Below are 16,852 nucleotides of genomic sequence, written 5' to 3' on the forward strand. Positions count from 1 at the left end.
TAAAAGCCTATTAATTAGTACACAGGTATTAAAATGAATTCTCTTTCCTAAAGGTGAATGTTCATCAGTTCCAAAATATATTTAAGTTTAAAGATTAAATAAGGTATATTGTGGTGACATCCACAGGTGCTCAGGGTTTCCAACAAAATAAAGACGGAGGAGAAAAACCTAAAATAAAGGCTTACTCTCTGAAATGGCTTCCTTAACCATAGTAAAAGGATGGTTGCACCCCAATATACAGTGTGCTACAAATATGGGCACAACAAGGGTAAACGCAAATGTCCCATAAGGGCACACCCCTCTACCTGTGGGCAGACACCTGGGTTGTCTAGTGTAGTGATCGTGATGGAGGTAGTCACAGTTACTTTTGGGGGTGACAGGCAGAGGTGACCCTAGTTTCCATGGATGATAGAGGAATAGAACCATAATCCAACATGCCTTCAAATGCTTCCAGATATGGGCAGTGGGACACCATTAAGAGGTGGAGGCTCTGTGAGACACCGAAGCCAGCATGAAAACTGTCAAGTGTTAGCTGTTGACTGCAGAGCAGGTCCTAACAAACACATTACACAAAGTCCTAATTTTCTGGCACCCATGCGAAACATCTACCAGTGTCTCCAGTCCCATTTGAGGGGTGGGGGATCGTCATAGGTTTGCAGGTCAATGTTGTTAACATACAGCTTCACAATATAAGCAAAGTCTTGAAATAGAGAACGCAGGATTGACGCTCATGGTAGATGGGGGGATATGGCCTTTCGATTGAAGCTAAGCATGGATTAAAAGTTATTAAAAAGCTGAAATGCTCCAAGCTCTGCTGGGTTGAAACAGGTGAACTCCAAGTGGGTGAGATAGCAGATCAGCGGTTGCCAAATCTAATGAAATGTAACTTCTATGTGAGGTAAGTTGTGGAAAAGTTGTTGCATCACCATCCCCTCCCATGGGCGGTGAAACATTACATTATTGGGAGGGCGGTTGTATTTTTCAACTATATTAATACCAGCTGTGCAGCATTCAGTATGTGGCTAATAAGCTTCCAGTCAGCGTGGGTTATTGCTTTCAAGGCAAGGTATTGCACACCTAGTGTAACTGTGGTGGTAAGAGGCAGGGAATGGTTCCCCTATGGTGACCTTGTTCCAGAATCACTTTCCAATATGTGGTAATGAGGCTGCAGGAGCATCGGAGGTGGTAAGTATATCCCACTACTAGCACACACTGATGGCAGAGGGAAGATGTTGATGGGTATATGCTGGACAAGTAAGCTGGTGTATAATACCATTGAACCATGATCTTGTAAGCCATTTACCTGTGGGATAAACTGCGGTAAGTTTTAGGAGTCTCACCAAAGGGTTTCCTATTGCTTAGACGAAATGCCCTCTATATTGGAAGTCTGCAAGAAAGTTTGAAATCTGTGGGTTTGAGGGGGTGTGGAGTGTTGAATGGTCCGGTATATGTTGGAAATTAGTCCCTTAGAACCGTCATGTTTGCAGTCATTTTTCAGATGGAATATACAATATGGTAGCCCTATAATAATTAGAGGGGTGCAACACTCAATGATACAGCTGGCGATACTCCAGCCTGGTCGTTTCAGGGTGATGGTAATCAGCCTTACATTGGTCAAAAAACGTTATGGAGGCTCCCACAAAGATCAAATTTGCATGCAATCAGACTGAGGGGGAGGAGAAGATACTAAGCCCCTCCATTATTCCCAATCTGTCCTATATGTTAAGCACTGTTCTAGTGGGCATAGCTGTTCAGACTGTTTTTGTGCTACCAACATAGACATATATATACACACACACACATACCTATAGGTGCTGCACAGTCGAGCGTGCTGGCATAGCCATGCTAGAACCCGGATTGTCCGGCAGGCCACTGCCAGATCCATGTGGATCCCATTTTTCACACTCTAGCGGACCACCCAAGACATGTAAGTGGGCGGCCAAATAGTGCTAGAGAATATTAGGGCAGACCAGTCTACCGCTTTCTCTAGGGAAGAGTTGCAGATCTTTTGGCTGCTTCCCATTCTGGATAAAAGAGTGAATGCCCTGTTGTATGTGAGTGTTATAATCTTGGGTGATATGAGTAGGCAGGGACTGGAAAAAGATATATGGCCTATGGGATGACATTGATTTTTATGGCATTAATGTGAACCACTTAAGAAACAATGAAGGGTTTCCAATGTCTTAGATCTGCTAGGATGGACCTTCGGAGTTACTGCCATTTGGTCTGTGTCTAAGAGGACCGCGTAGGGCTAGATTATCACCCAAATATCTAATTGCGTTGGGTGCCCATTGTAACTGCGTTATGGCTTGCAGAGTAGGGAGGTCTTGCCCGGCTATAGTTCGATTGAGCATGCAAGATTTAGTAATGTTGATTTTGAAGACCGATACCGCCGCAAATGTGGCACGTCTGTCAACTATAGGCAGTAGAGAGGTAGTGGTCCAACAGAAGTAAGCAAGGGATGATTTGCAAACAAGTTAACCTTATGATCTCAGCCACCAAAGGAGATGCCCACAATAGCAGGATTGCAGCAGATGGAGATGGCAAATGGTTGAGCTGCTAGGGCTTAAAAAAACCCGCTGACCAGCATTTTTAGCATGTATCTCGTCTATAGCTTTATTGATACCACTAGAGGTCTTTACGTTGGTAGGCATAGACTTGACTGTGTTCTAGTTTAGTTATAATACACCCTGCCAGGGGAATTGGAGAAGGAATTTTGTATAGTCAGTAGTTATCCACAGGTAACTGAATTCAGGTACCTTTTTCACTTGTATTAGCAACCTTTTCCTTCCCTTCCACAGAATCATTGCATACGTTATCCTCAAAACATGGTCTAACCTGCACTTTGTCGATAATACTCTCTGTTAAGCGGATGCACCTCCTTGATGTGGCCTTGGTAGCAGTTACCTTTCCCCACACAGAGCATGACTAACCCAGGGACCAATTAAGATGCGGCCTGTCAGGGCTGCGAACATCGAGCGAAGAACTACAGCCCAGATCGTATTCTCGTTTTTGATTCTGTACAGACAGACCCTTTTCAATAAATTAGTTTGAAAGTGAGTCCAATTTGTTTTTGAAAATATAGTACAACGGGCATTGATAGCCCGTCAGCCATTCAGAAGTCCTGCAGTAATCACACCCCCTGCTATATTACTGTCGAGAAATTACAATGGCGGATTACCACTGCCATTCTGTGCAGGCCTTTCTGACACTGAAAAGCATTGGGAATCTATGTTTGTGGCCCCCCAGGATGTACAATATGAGTGAAAGGATGCAGATTGGCAACCTAGGGGATACCTGTGACTCACTACTTTAGATCAATGGATACAATAGGCGTTAAATTAAGGTACCTGCGCCCGGGTGCAGAACTGAAATGCACCCATGATCTTTACAATGAGAGCATGCATTGCTTAATTAATGCAAGCTTTAATTGTAATGCAAAGGATTGCGACCGAACAAGGTTGAATGGCATTGCACTTGCGGAGCTGTAACCAACTCCAGATGGTCATTCAGTTACTGTTCATAACCAATGTGTGATGGTCTCCGGTCTGTCAGGCATCGGAATATGCCCGTCAGACAGGATTGTGTGGGTGCTGTGATACTTGCAATTAAGACAAATCCCACAACCCAAGTAGCCACTTGACACAGAAAAAAAAAGGTGTGACCATCCTGTTATTGAATCCCTGGTGCTCAGATCATTGTGGACACAGATAGAACCAATGGGTAGATATGTCTAAGTAAAAATATGGACAACAAATAAGGTCCTGAAAAAATGGTAAGTTTTCTGCTTTCGGATGTGAAAAAGTGGGCTTCCTTGCCAAAATTCACAAACTACCTCTTTTTTTTGGCAACCGAGATTTGCAATGTCTAGAGTGCTCATGGTTGTGTGTTTCTGTGTGGGAGGGACCTTGACACAGATGGTAATTTGATGGTGCTACCCCAGCGGAACAGATTCCTGTTATCTGACATTAGAGATGTTAATGCCATGACAGATCCCTGTTGACAGACACACCAGAGAGGCAAAGACCACCCTTTGACCTTATGCCTCCAAAGCACAGGTTTCCATATCGACTAATTTTTACTCCCTAGCGCGCTGCTTGTTAAGGTAGATTTTACTGGAAAAAAAAAAACCAATAAATCCTCACCTTAAGATCTCAGCAAAAATATTTAAATATGTAAAATCTATTCATAATATATATTAGCACAGAAAATCACAGAATCATTGAAGTTAATTGTTCGTTGCTACTAATAGCATTTGAGCAAATATATATTTTAGTTTATATGAAAATCTCAATTGTAAGCATAAAATAAGGCAAATAAGAACACAAATTTAAATACCATGCAAATTATATTATGGTTTAGAAAAATATCTATTAAATATAATTAATTATAGAAATTCGCAGAAAAACACACATATTTAAAAATATATATATCTATAAAACTATAAATATATATAAGCATATATATTTATGTGTATATATATAAATGTGAAAATATATATATATGTGGGAATATCTATATATATATTTTTTTTTCAACCAAAAAAAAATAAAGTAATAATTTAATTAAAGATGTAGATTCAAAGTTAAAACTATTATACAGTAAAACGTTTTGGCAATTTTGTTTGATATTGAATTGTATATTAAATCACAAAAAAACTTTAAAGAAAACAAAATTACATAATAAATGAATAATTTAAGAATTGAAAATTCTTTCTAAACCTAAACGTAATAATAAACTTTTTATAAATGTAGATTATACTATACAATCTGTCAATTGAAAGATATAATATTCACACTAAAAGGTATTAAAAAATAGTAAAAATTTAAATATTATAATGTGTAAAATGTACGCAAACCACAAAAGAAAATCACACATTAGTAACAAAATAGGATTTGTCGAGGGGTAAAAAAAAGTATTTCGATTTCAATAAGCACACAAGTAGGAAAAGAGTTATTTGACAAAGGGCTAAAATTTAATATTGAGACTCTAGTATGCGCAATAATAGGGAAATAGTTGTATTGCCTAGGGGTAACTATTATTAATTACTACTCCAGTAAGTGGAATATTATAAACAGAGTAACTTATTCAAACAATGTATAACATGTTTGAAATAATACTAAATACACACAAAAATTACATGTGAAAATACATATCAAAATATAAATATTTCAAAAACTATATAATATATATGTGTTATAACTCTAAAAACAATGTGCATGATTATAATATCGGTAGGACCGTCAGTATCTGTAGTACTTTGATCTCTACACACGGGCGAGAGCCACATTAGGATGCAGTCCGAAATAATTGCCGAAGGATCAACCAAGCCAAATCTTCCAATTGCCTCAAGTAAAACAGCGGACGGTACGATTGGATTCCACCGCAATGGATTATGATGCAACATTCTGCCAACCACTTTGCTTAGCTTGTGCTGACTTAAAAAGGCTGGTGGAACATTGTTTTGGGGGTACGTATCGGGGGCTGTGCCACCTATGGGCCTCCGCAATGTTCAAATCCTTCCATGGTGCAACACCTAAACATACTTGCATGCCGTGCCGGCCATGTGGTACAGGGATGTTTAAAAACAGGCCTCCTTGGATTGAAGCTGGTGATGCGGTACTTTGCAATGCTTCAGTACAAGCCTTTATAAAATAGACATGTTTAGGAATGACTGAAAGGCAGTCTGATGATAAATTTGGTATGGTGGGACTAATGAGTACCTGTTGGTCCGTCACATTCTTGCAACAATGGCGGCAGGACAGTCTTCCAAATGCAATCATAATAAGAAATAATGTTATTCACAAGCCAAATCACACGACAATAAAAATATACAATAACCAAATATTGTAAAAAAACAAGTAATTCTAAAAACCTTTATTATTTTTTTTAAAAATGTATACACTTTACATATACAAAGTACACAAAAAGAATCGTAAACAAAGTATTCAAATGATGTAATATACACGTTATTAAAATTGTAATATGTGAATCTATTAATAGCAACTAATAATATAACACACTATTTCTAATTATAAACATACATACAGTTAAGAGGATAGAATAAAAAATCAACCAAAACATAATATACAAATTAAGATAATATTCAGTGCTGTTTAGATGATTACCAGTTTAATTATTATTAGTTATTAACTAAAGCGAATGAATTATATTACATTAACTTAATTTCAATAATGTTCCGACAAATGCCAAACGTCACACCGATTATATCAAATAAACATTATCACAAGTACAGAATAAGAATAAATATTTAACATTTCATTAGTTAATAGGGATCAACATGGTATTTAATGATTAAAATTACATTACTTCAGAGGGTTTAAACATACTGGAATAACATATTGTATTAGAGTCGCTCAATCAGTACATTTGTAGAGCCCACAACTTACCTGTGAGGGTGTCTCGACGCTGGGGGGAGGGAGGGCGTGGATGCTGCTAATGCTCAAACAGCCAGGTCTTAAGCAGTCTGCTGAAGGCCAGCAGGTCCAGGGTCTGTCGTAGGCTTGTGTGGAAGGTGTTCAAGGTTTTTGCGTCGAGGTGGGAGAACAATCTGCCGCCGAAGGTCGATCAACAGATGCAAGGGACTGTGGCGAGTGCGAGGTCAGCATAGCGAAGCCTGGCGGTTCGGGGTATAGAAGGTGAGTCGTTCATTTAGTCCAGAGTTGTGGATTAATTTGTGAGGGTGGGTGAGGAGACTGAAGGTGATCCTCTTGTTGACTAAGAGCCAGTGCAGGTATTTCAGGTGGGCTGTGATGTGGCTGTTGAGTGGGTTGTTGAGGATGAGGCGTGCAGAGGCGTTCTGTATGCGTTGTAGTAATTTCTGGAGTTTAGGTGACGTTACTGCGTAGAGAGCATTGCCGTAGTCCAGTCTGTAATTGACGAGGGCATGGGTAACTGTCCTTCTGGTACCGGGGGGGGGATCCAACTGTAAATCTTGCGGAGCATGCGGATGGTCTTGAAACATGAGGAGGAGACGGCGTACACTTGATGGGTCATTGACAATGAGAAGTCTAGGATGATTCCCTGGTTGCGTGCGTGGTTAAAGGGCTTCAGTGCAACTCCTGGTGCGGACGGCCACTATGAGTCATCCCAGGCAGAGGGGGTGGATCCGATGATGAGGAACTCCATATTGTCCGATTTCAGTTTAAGGCGGCTGTTTGTCATCGGTTTGGAGTTGGCCTTCATTCCTTCGTGTTGGTCGATTTGGCGGTGGTGGGGGCCTTGGTGAAGGAGAGGATCAGATGGGTGTCGTCAGCGTATGAGACGGTGTTGAGGTGGTGCGATAGGGTGATGTTGGTGAGAGGTGCCATGTAGATGTTAAAGAGTGTCTGGCTAAGGGACGATCCTTGGGGTTTGCTTGTGGTACGTATTACAGAATAAAATCAATACATTTTCAAGCTAACCTTGAAAATCAACTAATAATAATAATTACATTCAAAATCTTTGAATAAACATCATATGCAACTGCACAACACAAAAGACTGAGCAAAAAAATAGGGGTCTAATAGGATAGCAGAAAAATGGTTGCCTCAAGGCCGGCGGTAGCAACCACCAAGCCAGCGGCGGCCATCCGTCTGCGAGCGAAACCCGAAAAATGGATGGTCACATTAGCATTGCGGTGATAAATTCCACAGGCCACTTTTCCGCAGTTAGCAGTCCTCACGCTTGCATGGTGGGCAGAGATGGACCGCTAAAATGGTGCATATGCAGGGGGAGGCTCTTCCGGCACTATTATGATGACAGCGGAAGCCAGCCTTTCCCAGCATTGGAACCTCCATTGAAAGGATGGCGGAGACATGTTCCGGTGGGCCAATTGGCTGCCCCAAATGTTTTGGGGGGGTGTGGGTGCGCTGGGGGGCTAATATGTACCTGTACCAGGTGGCAGGCACTGTGCAGTGCCTGCCACACAGTGCATGGAAATCAGGACATACCCCTTTTGATATTGCCGCGGTGCTGCTGGCAGCAGCAACCAGAGCAATGTTAAAGGCCAGGATTGTACCGCGGAGGTCGGATTTGGACTGCGGAGCATACTAATTGGACCGTTGGTAATGCCGCGGTCCTTGTGGGCGGTCTTTTTCCGCTACCATGAAGGTCGGGGTGATTTTGCGACCTGCATCCTAATGACCCCCATTGTGAAAAATTGTAGTATTCAATTGACATACATATTTCTCAAATAAATAAGTAATACTATCCAAAACATAATAATTAACTTCAATTCATTACATACCTTCACTATCTATACACCTAAAAAACACATGCCGCTAAATAATCTTTATTCATAAATAACATTTAATTATATAAGCGACAATTAATGTTTATTTATATTTAATAAATTTTATATATTAATAGTTTGCTGATGAATTATAATTTATTTACTATCCACCCTAAATGGTTATGAACCACACAACCATTGTGTATTTTAACATCACAAAAATAATAAAATGTAATTAAAAAAATTAATTACATTTTAAAAACACTAATAGAGATAAAAATAAGAAAAAACATTTTATAACAGATAAAGTCAGAAAACATATTAAAAAAAAATCTTTAATATTCTTAAATTTCAAATTTATGTAAAATATAGAAATAATTTCAATAATACTAACAACTGTATTAATTTAATCAAAAGCAATAATTGTGATTCTTATATTCTAGCACAAATTATTTCTATGTGCCAATATTTAATACTCGATGTTTATGCATGGCAGTATTTTATGTAACATATTTTATTCAAAAAACAAAATATATTGAATACCTAGATTGTAGTGAAGCATACATCTGAGAAAGAATGTGTGTTGCTGTAACTTGAACTGTGTCTCCTGTAACCCGACCAGGAGCCCTTGATTAGGACCAATATACAGTACAAGGCACCAGAGGACAAGCATTGGTTGGGCCACTAACTGAGATTCTTTTTGGTATTAGAATGCTGTATTAATTTGCTCTACACAGGTACTCTGTACAGACGGATATTAATCCGTGAGAGGAAATTTGTTGAGAAACTCAACTGCCTGCAAGCCAAGTTGGTTGAAACAATGCAAGTGGTTGACTGACATGATCATTTGCCTGAGTATGGCACATAACAGTTTACCAACCCACTCAGTACATATTGAAATTAAAAAAACCAAGATCAATAGAATCACTTATTGTAAGGAGTTAAAAGAGAAAATAAATTTTTTCTTCAAGCTGCGAATTTTAATAAAAGGATAAAGGCTGGATGTTGATTTGCTGCAGAGTTTTACCATGCTCAGTCGTGTGCAATGATAAAAACAATAAAATAAACGTGATATGCCAGTAACTGGCAAGCAAGAAAAATTGCGTAAATATGCAATTATTAGCAAGGCACTTACCTACTTAACTAGGCAATAACCTTCTTTAACAAAACTAGTGTTTCAATAAAATTCACAATTAAATTTCCAAGAACGCAACTGTGAAGGACACGGGAAAAAATAAATTTTTCCAATTGCATTCAACGAACAGACTTAAAACATTATAATGCATTTTTAACATCAAAATGATACTGTGTATATCCAGCATCCCAGATAATCGTGCATTATTAAGTAGGGGGCTTATTTCCTTATTTGCATGCCTATCAAAAAATTGATGTAAAAAATATAGATCATTTAAAAAAGGTTAAAAAAAAAGCCAACATATTAATTACCTATACCTTAACAGGTAAATTCGATAAATGTTGGAAAAAAACTAATTGAATTTAAAAATATTGTTCTGAAAATTATATATGTATGTGTATATATATATATATATATATCTAATATTTTATATAGATATTTTCTATATATATATCTGTGTGGGAAATAAATAATATATATATATATATATATATATAATTAAAAAATTCTTTTTTTATTAAAAAATAAAAGTAATAAACTTTTAACAACATATACCTCATAAAAATGAAGGTAAAACAAACATACATAATCAACAATTGTATAGATATTAACTTTAAAAAAAAATACATTTTTGTTTTTTTAGTTTTAAATTTATTTCGAAATATAAACACACACACACATACACATATATATATATATATGTATATATATATATATATATATATATATCTCTTCAAACCTTGTTTCGCGATATCCTCTGCCTCAAAAGGGTGGCGGGCTGCCAGCAAGGACGCGACCCTTAGTATTCCATCAATCAATCCTTTGCTCATAAAGATTGCGCCGAGCCCCAATTTGTTTGTAACAGCGTGCTTTATTCCATCAAGTTTGTGGCAAACAACTCCCGACGCGTTTCGAAACCCTACGGTTTCTTGGTCACAAAGAAACCGGAGGGTTTCCAAACGCGTAGGAAGTTGTTTGCCACAAACTTGATGGAATAGAGCACGCTGTTACAAACAAATTGGGGCTCGGCGCAATCTTTATGAGCAAAGGATTGATTGATGGAATATATATATATATATATATATATATACACATTTCAATAACATAAAAATAGTAAAAAATAAATCTAAAAGTCTTTTAACTATAATATAGTAATACAGTCAGTGCAACAGTAAGGAAAATGTTGAATAACAATGGAGTTCAAAGTACTATTCCCAATCTATGGACTGCAACAATAGTAAAAGTGTTGGATAGCGGAGGTGTTAAAAAAACTTTTCACAATCGAGTACGTGTATCAGCAGGTGAAAGTGTTACATAGGGGAGGGGTAAAAATTACTGTTCACACTCCAGTAAAGGCCCGATTCTGGTGCGGGTTGGAAAAGCTTCCCAAACAAATCTTTTGGGAAAACGTTTCCGACCCACTCGGATCGGGAGAGTCCAGCCGGCAGAGTACGATGCATCCGGATGCTTCCAGATACCATATGGTTGGACTCCCCTGGACTTAAATGGGAGCATATGTTCCTAACCGCATCATAATTGGACCCTTGGTCAGGAAAACACGTTCCTGATCCAATTTGGAAGGAGCAAATGCCATTAGGAGGAATTCCTAACCGCATCAGTGGTGAAAGTGTTGGATAGTGGCGGGGTAAAATGTACTGTTGCCAACAAAATGAGTGCAACAGTAGGGAAAAAATTGAATTTGCGAGGGATAACATTTACTATTCCCACTACAATAATTGAAACAGTAGTGAAAGTGTTGGAAAGCAGAGGGGTATAAATTAAGCTTCACAATAAAATGAGTGTAACAGTAGTGAAAGTGTTGGATAGCGGAGGGGTAGAAATTTACAATTAGAAATGCAATGAGTGCAACAGTAGGGAAAGTGTTAGATAGTGGACTGGTAAAAAATAATATTCGAACTCCAATGAGTGAAAGAGTTGAGAAAGTGTTGGATAGCAGAGGAGCAAAAATTATTATTCATACTCCATTGAGTGCAACAGTAAGGATAGTGTTGGATAGTAGCAAGCTAAATGTTAAAATTCACACTGCAATCAATAAATAGAATTAATATTATCACTACAGTCAGTAACAAATTAAAAAGAATAAAAATATTAAAAACAGCAAACTTATTCACAAAAAATATATATATATAAATCTGATAAAAATTCAATTGAAAATATATTTAATATTACATATTGAGCAAAACATATACTAAGGATAAATGCATATATCACATGACTAAATATTATATTGAATTAAAAAAACTTAAGAAATTGGCTTGACCCAAAAAGAAAGAAAAATATTAATTTTTACTTAAACGTACTTATTTTTATTATCTCCCCTATAAGACTATAAAATTTGAAAAGCCACCTCTAAATTTAAAAAAAAATAGTACTTACCTAATACACTTAGGTGCCGATTCCGACCCGTTAAAAATATTCCCCGTACGAATCGGATCCGTATTTTTTTACGTACGATTCGTACAAGTCCCGCACAAACTGGCAAGTACGATTCGTATGTGAAAAACTACATATGAATCGCATTGGGAAAATTTCTCGACATGTCGTCGGATTGAAAAAAGTCCCCAACACGTCCCCGTACATTTTTACGTACAATTCGTAAAATTGATGCCCAAGCGTGCAAGTACGATCCGTCCCATCCGTCCAAATATACAACCGTATGAAAAAAACACCATACGGAGCGAACTCCAATAGCAACCATGCAGATGTCTAAACATGTGCCCGCATATGCGCTGAACACCCCCCCGTATGTACGCGCCGTACCCCCAGCCCCCGTATGTACGCGCCATACCCCCGGTCCCCTGTATGTACGTGCCGTACCCCCAGCCCCACCTATGTACGCGACGTACCCCCAGCCCCCCCGTATGTACGCGCCGTACCCCCGGTCCCCCGAATGTACGCGCCGTACCCCCAGCCCCCCGTAAGTACGACCTGTACCCCAGGCCCCTACACCAGCACCCTCACCTAGCATCGTGCATTTACGAATCGTACCAAACCATTGCAAATGTGAGCACTGTACAACAACATGGCCGATGTACGCACCTTACAGACGCAAAAAACACTCGTACTGAACCAGGACACTGCAAAACACCACAAGGAGGGTCAATTCGAATCGCACAACACCACAAAACACGTCCAACAAGCCCAAATACATGGAATACACTGACCTGCAACATCCAAACAGGTAAACAGAGGCCCAAACCACAACCACATCTTATAACACACCCACCCAAATTTCAAACACAGCCACACCCACAAATGGACCAATAAAAAGGGCCCACACACACAAACCATGAGCCTTTGCAACAGACCCACTGCTGACAGACCCAACATACAAACCACTGCACCATACCTGAATCCTGACTACACCTTACACTTGCACACCTTCACACAACCACCTTCACAAACACCCCCTAATCACATTCACACACACACCGTCACAACCACACACCCACAACCATCCACACCCACACCCCACACCATGCCCACAGACAAGGATCCAAAGTTCACAAGGGAGGAGCTGGACATCCTTGTCAACGAAGTCATCAGAGTCGAGCCACAGCTCTTTGGAACATTGGTCAGACAGACCAGCATAGCGGAGAAATCAGCCATGTGGCAGAGGATCGTCGATTGGGTGAATGCTGTTGCGGCCATCAGAAGGACCAGGCATGAATGCCAAGCCAGGTGGTACGATCTGCGGAGGGCGGTAAAGAGAAAAATGAATGAATAGCACGCCCAGACAAACATCACTGGAGGCGGTGCCCCCCGCAGACCAGTACATTACCATACCTGGGAGGAGAAGGTGATGGGCACGCTTCCGCCGGTGGGAGTACATGGGCTTGAAGGAGTCGCATAGCTTGGTGAGTACACAAACAACTCACGTTACATGGGGGAACCGCATCCGCAAGCCAACTCCAAATAATACACGCAACTACCTCAAAGCCCACACCGGACACAACCACACTAAAAAAAAAACGCACATGCCACTAACGGGTCCATGCCCCATTCATCAAGCAAGGCCATGCCAAGTCACAGGCCACACAAAATACCAACACAAGACTGGATGTCCGCAATGCCGGGAGGGTGGGCCTCTCAAAACACATTGTGCAACTCAGAAGCAGACACCAATGCCCTCAGCCCATATGGCCTAGGGCAGAGTTTTCCAAACAGTGTGTCCCGACACAGTACTGTGTCGCCTGCAAATGGTGGGCGCGTCGCAGGATGACATCGGTATGAACAGCCATTTTGCACATAACAGCAGCTAATGAAGAGGCATCCCTTTGAAAGAGTGTCAGCACACACCGCCGCAGCAGCGCAGACTCAGAGACACTCTGCTCTATGGGGGCCGGGAGATTCAAAACTAAGCCTCATGAACAAGCAAATGGCCTGTGAAAGACCTGCAAAGTGTGTGTGCCCAGGAAGCTGGGCTGAGGTGACAGAGGGTGACAGACAGACGGAGGGAGAGGGAGGGAGACAGACAGAGGGATGGAGAGAGGGAGACAGAGGGAGACCAAATCCCCCTTGGGTGGTTTGGGCTTGCTCGCTCGTCAGCAGGTGGACTATGTGCATGGTTACAAGGTTTGGCAGTGCGTGAACCAGCCCTTCTTGTGTTGTAAATCACTGGGGCATGTGTCAATCTGTGCATGAGTAGATTCTTGCTTCAGAACAAACCTAACCTTACACACAGTTTTGCCACTCACTGTGTTTGTTAAAACTGATTCACAAATACATAAGTAACCTTCCTGCTTACTCTAATTGTTTTGAAAATGCACCATTTGCCCACTTAAAGTGCAAACCGTCAGGCGGTACTGCCTCGCTCGCTAAGCTCGCTCGCTAAACAGACTTACTGAGTCCCAAAATGAAGCATCTACAAAAAGTGTGTCACCAACAGGAAAGCAGTGGCCTAGGGACATACCCATGCACCATGCTCAATGCACAGGGACTTGCCAAGTACAGACAAGGTAGATGACACTTGGCCCTGCTGTAGACAGCACAAGGACCTCCTGTGACCACTGTACACTCAAACACCAACTCCACATGCCTCTACCTACCACAGGAACTCACATTCACTGTCATGCCAGCATGCACCATGAGGGGATAGAGACATCACCTGGTAGACCCAATGACAAATCACACCACACCCAACAGCATGCCCGGTCAAACCCCCCCCCCCTTACACAAGCACACACCCCCATGGCAGGCAACGGATTTTGACACTGACACAATGGACATGTGACACAACAAGACCAATCCATAGCCAAATAAGCATCCTACCACTCATTAGACAGGCCAAAGACTCAGGAGTACATATCAATCTGTCCCCCGCAACATACCCATCCACAAGTGTACTTTGAGAGGAATGCTAGCCATATCCAACTACCTAGAGGAACTGTGCCAACATGAATATGTATCAATCATGGATGTCGCATGAAACACCATTAACATTGTCTCTCTCTCACACACAGGGCAACGTCGTCGATCTTCCCCCAACTCTGGGGGGGGAAGAATCACAGGTCCAGGCTCCGCGTGACGATGATCCCACCGGCAGCGACGACTCTCACCACTCCGTTGTTGACCCCGACCAACCTGTACCCTCTGGTGCCCAAGCCCCTTCAGCACCTGCATCAGGTACAACTGTGCCAACCACCACCCCCATTCCTGCCACATCCCAGGATACACCCAGGAGCCCTGCTCGCACTGGACAACACAGCCAGTCTGACCAGGAGGGACAAGGTTCTCCGGGCACCCAGGAGGAGGCAGGCGACCCCGCAAATGCCATCCCTCAGGGGTCCCGTAGACCTGATGTGCCCACAACGGCAGGCCAGGCTCGTGTGGGCAGGGGTGGTGGGAGTGGAGGACGGCGGAGGCGAGCACCTGACCAGCCAGCTGAGGGAACCGGTATGGCACACGTACGCCACATCCTCGACACATACCAACGTGACACCAGGGCCATCAGCCAGGTTGTGTCGACCCTCACAGACATCAAGGGGACCCTCGAGGAGATGAAGACCCTGCAGGCCGAGCAACATGCCAGTCAACGACAACACCAAGGACGGATGGAGGCAAGAGTGTCTGAGCTCGTGGCGGTGCAAACGGACATGAGCCGTTCACTCCGTCGGATTGCCGACAACATGGGCAACCCTCCCTGTGCCACCAGGTGAAGATCACCACCAGCCACAGGGAGGGATGAGGAGGAGGAGGATTCGTCCGACAGAGCATCACAAACATCGTCGCGGCCTGCATCTGAGGGTCCCCAGAGGAAGGTGGGTCGTCCACGGAAAAGACCGTGAGAGTCAGCGGACCATCAACATCTCCCACGTCACCTGGCCTGGCACCTGGCCCTCTGGCGCAACAGCAGCACCTCATCCAATGACATTCTCTGCCACATGGACTTGCTGGTCACAGTCTGACCAATGATGACCAAGACTGTGCCATGGACTTTGCTGACTTCCAATGCCAAGGATACCAACTCCCCCTGTGAACTTTGGATTCTAGACACCCGGCGAGCACCTCTTTTCATCCACCCAAACACGTACCCCAACACAAATAAAAATCCTCACAATCATGAGATGATGCCGTCATTTTGCATTATTCCATTACATGTGTGTTGTAATGTCAAACAATGCCTGAATGTTGAAGTAACTCCAACCATCCATACCCTGGGATCTGAGTCTGGCACAGGACACACATGGGTTACAATGTATCATTCAATACAGACATGGAGCACTATACTCACCCGTGATGGGCTCAACCTGCTGAGGGGGGGCTTGCACAACTGTGCGGACAGACCTATTTTGAAGAGCATCATTCATGCGCAGAGGTCAGGGCTCATGTGGAGTGTCCTGGGGTGGGAGTCCCAGGTATATGTAGTCAGGTGCGAGAACTGTGCCCTGCATGCTGGAGTAAGGTGGATGTGGAGAATGGTGGCCAGGCCAAGGTTGGAAGCATGGAGATGGCACAATGGGGTCTTGGATGACAGTGCCACAAGGTTGTTTTGGGCTCGTGGTCGTGGACTGCATCCTGAGTGTGGGTGTGGATTGTGAAGGTCATCCTGCAGCAGACAGTGATCCATTGCAGCTATCTCTGCTGGACGGTGATGTGGCAGGGTCGCCAGATGTTGAAGCACAGCTGTGCAGATGCACCCTGGATGTGGACAAGTATAATGGGAGTGGTAATTTACTTGCTCCGTAGAGGGCAGGGTAGGATTTGGCACGGATGTTGTAGTGGACCTGGAGGATGGTCTGTCTTGCCTTGAGGTGGATCGAACTGGGGATCATGTGCATAATGCAGAGTGCGCTGCAGCATGAGGTACAGATGCTGGTGATCAGCATAGCACATGTGATCAAGCAATACATGATGCACACCAGCTTGTGTGCGTGGCCACTGGGTGCTTGTGCAGGGCTCTTGCGGGTGGGACACAAGCAGTTGACCCAGCTGTAAGGGGACAATCCGCAGATGATCACCTC

This window comes from Triturus cristatus, chromosome 1_2 (genome assembly GCF_964204655.1).
Source record: "Triturus cristatus chromosome 1_2, aTriCri1.1, whole genome shotgun sequence".
Taxonomy (NCBI): Eukaryota; Metazoa; Chordata; class Amphibia; order Caudata; family Salamandridae; genus Triturus; species Triturus cristatus.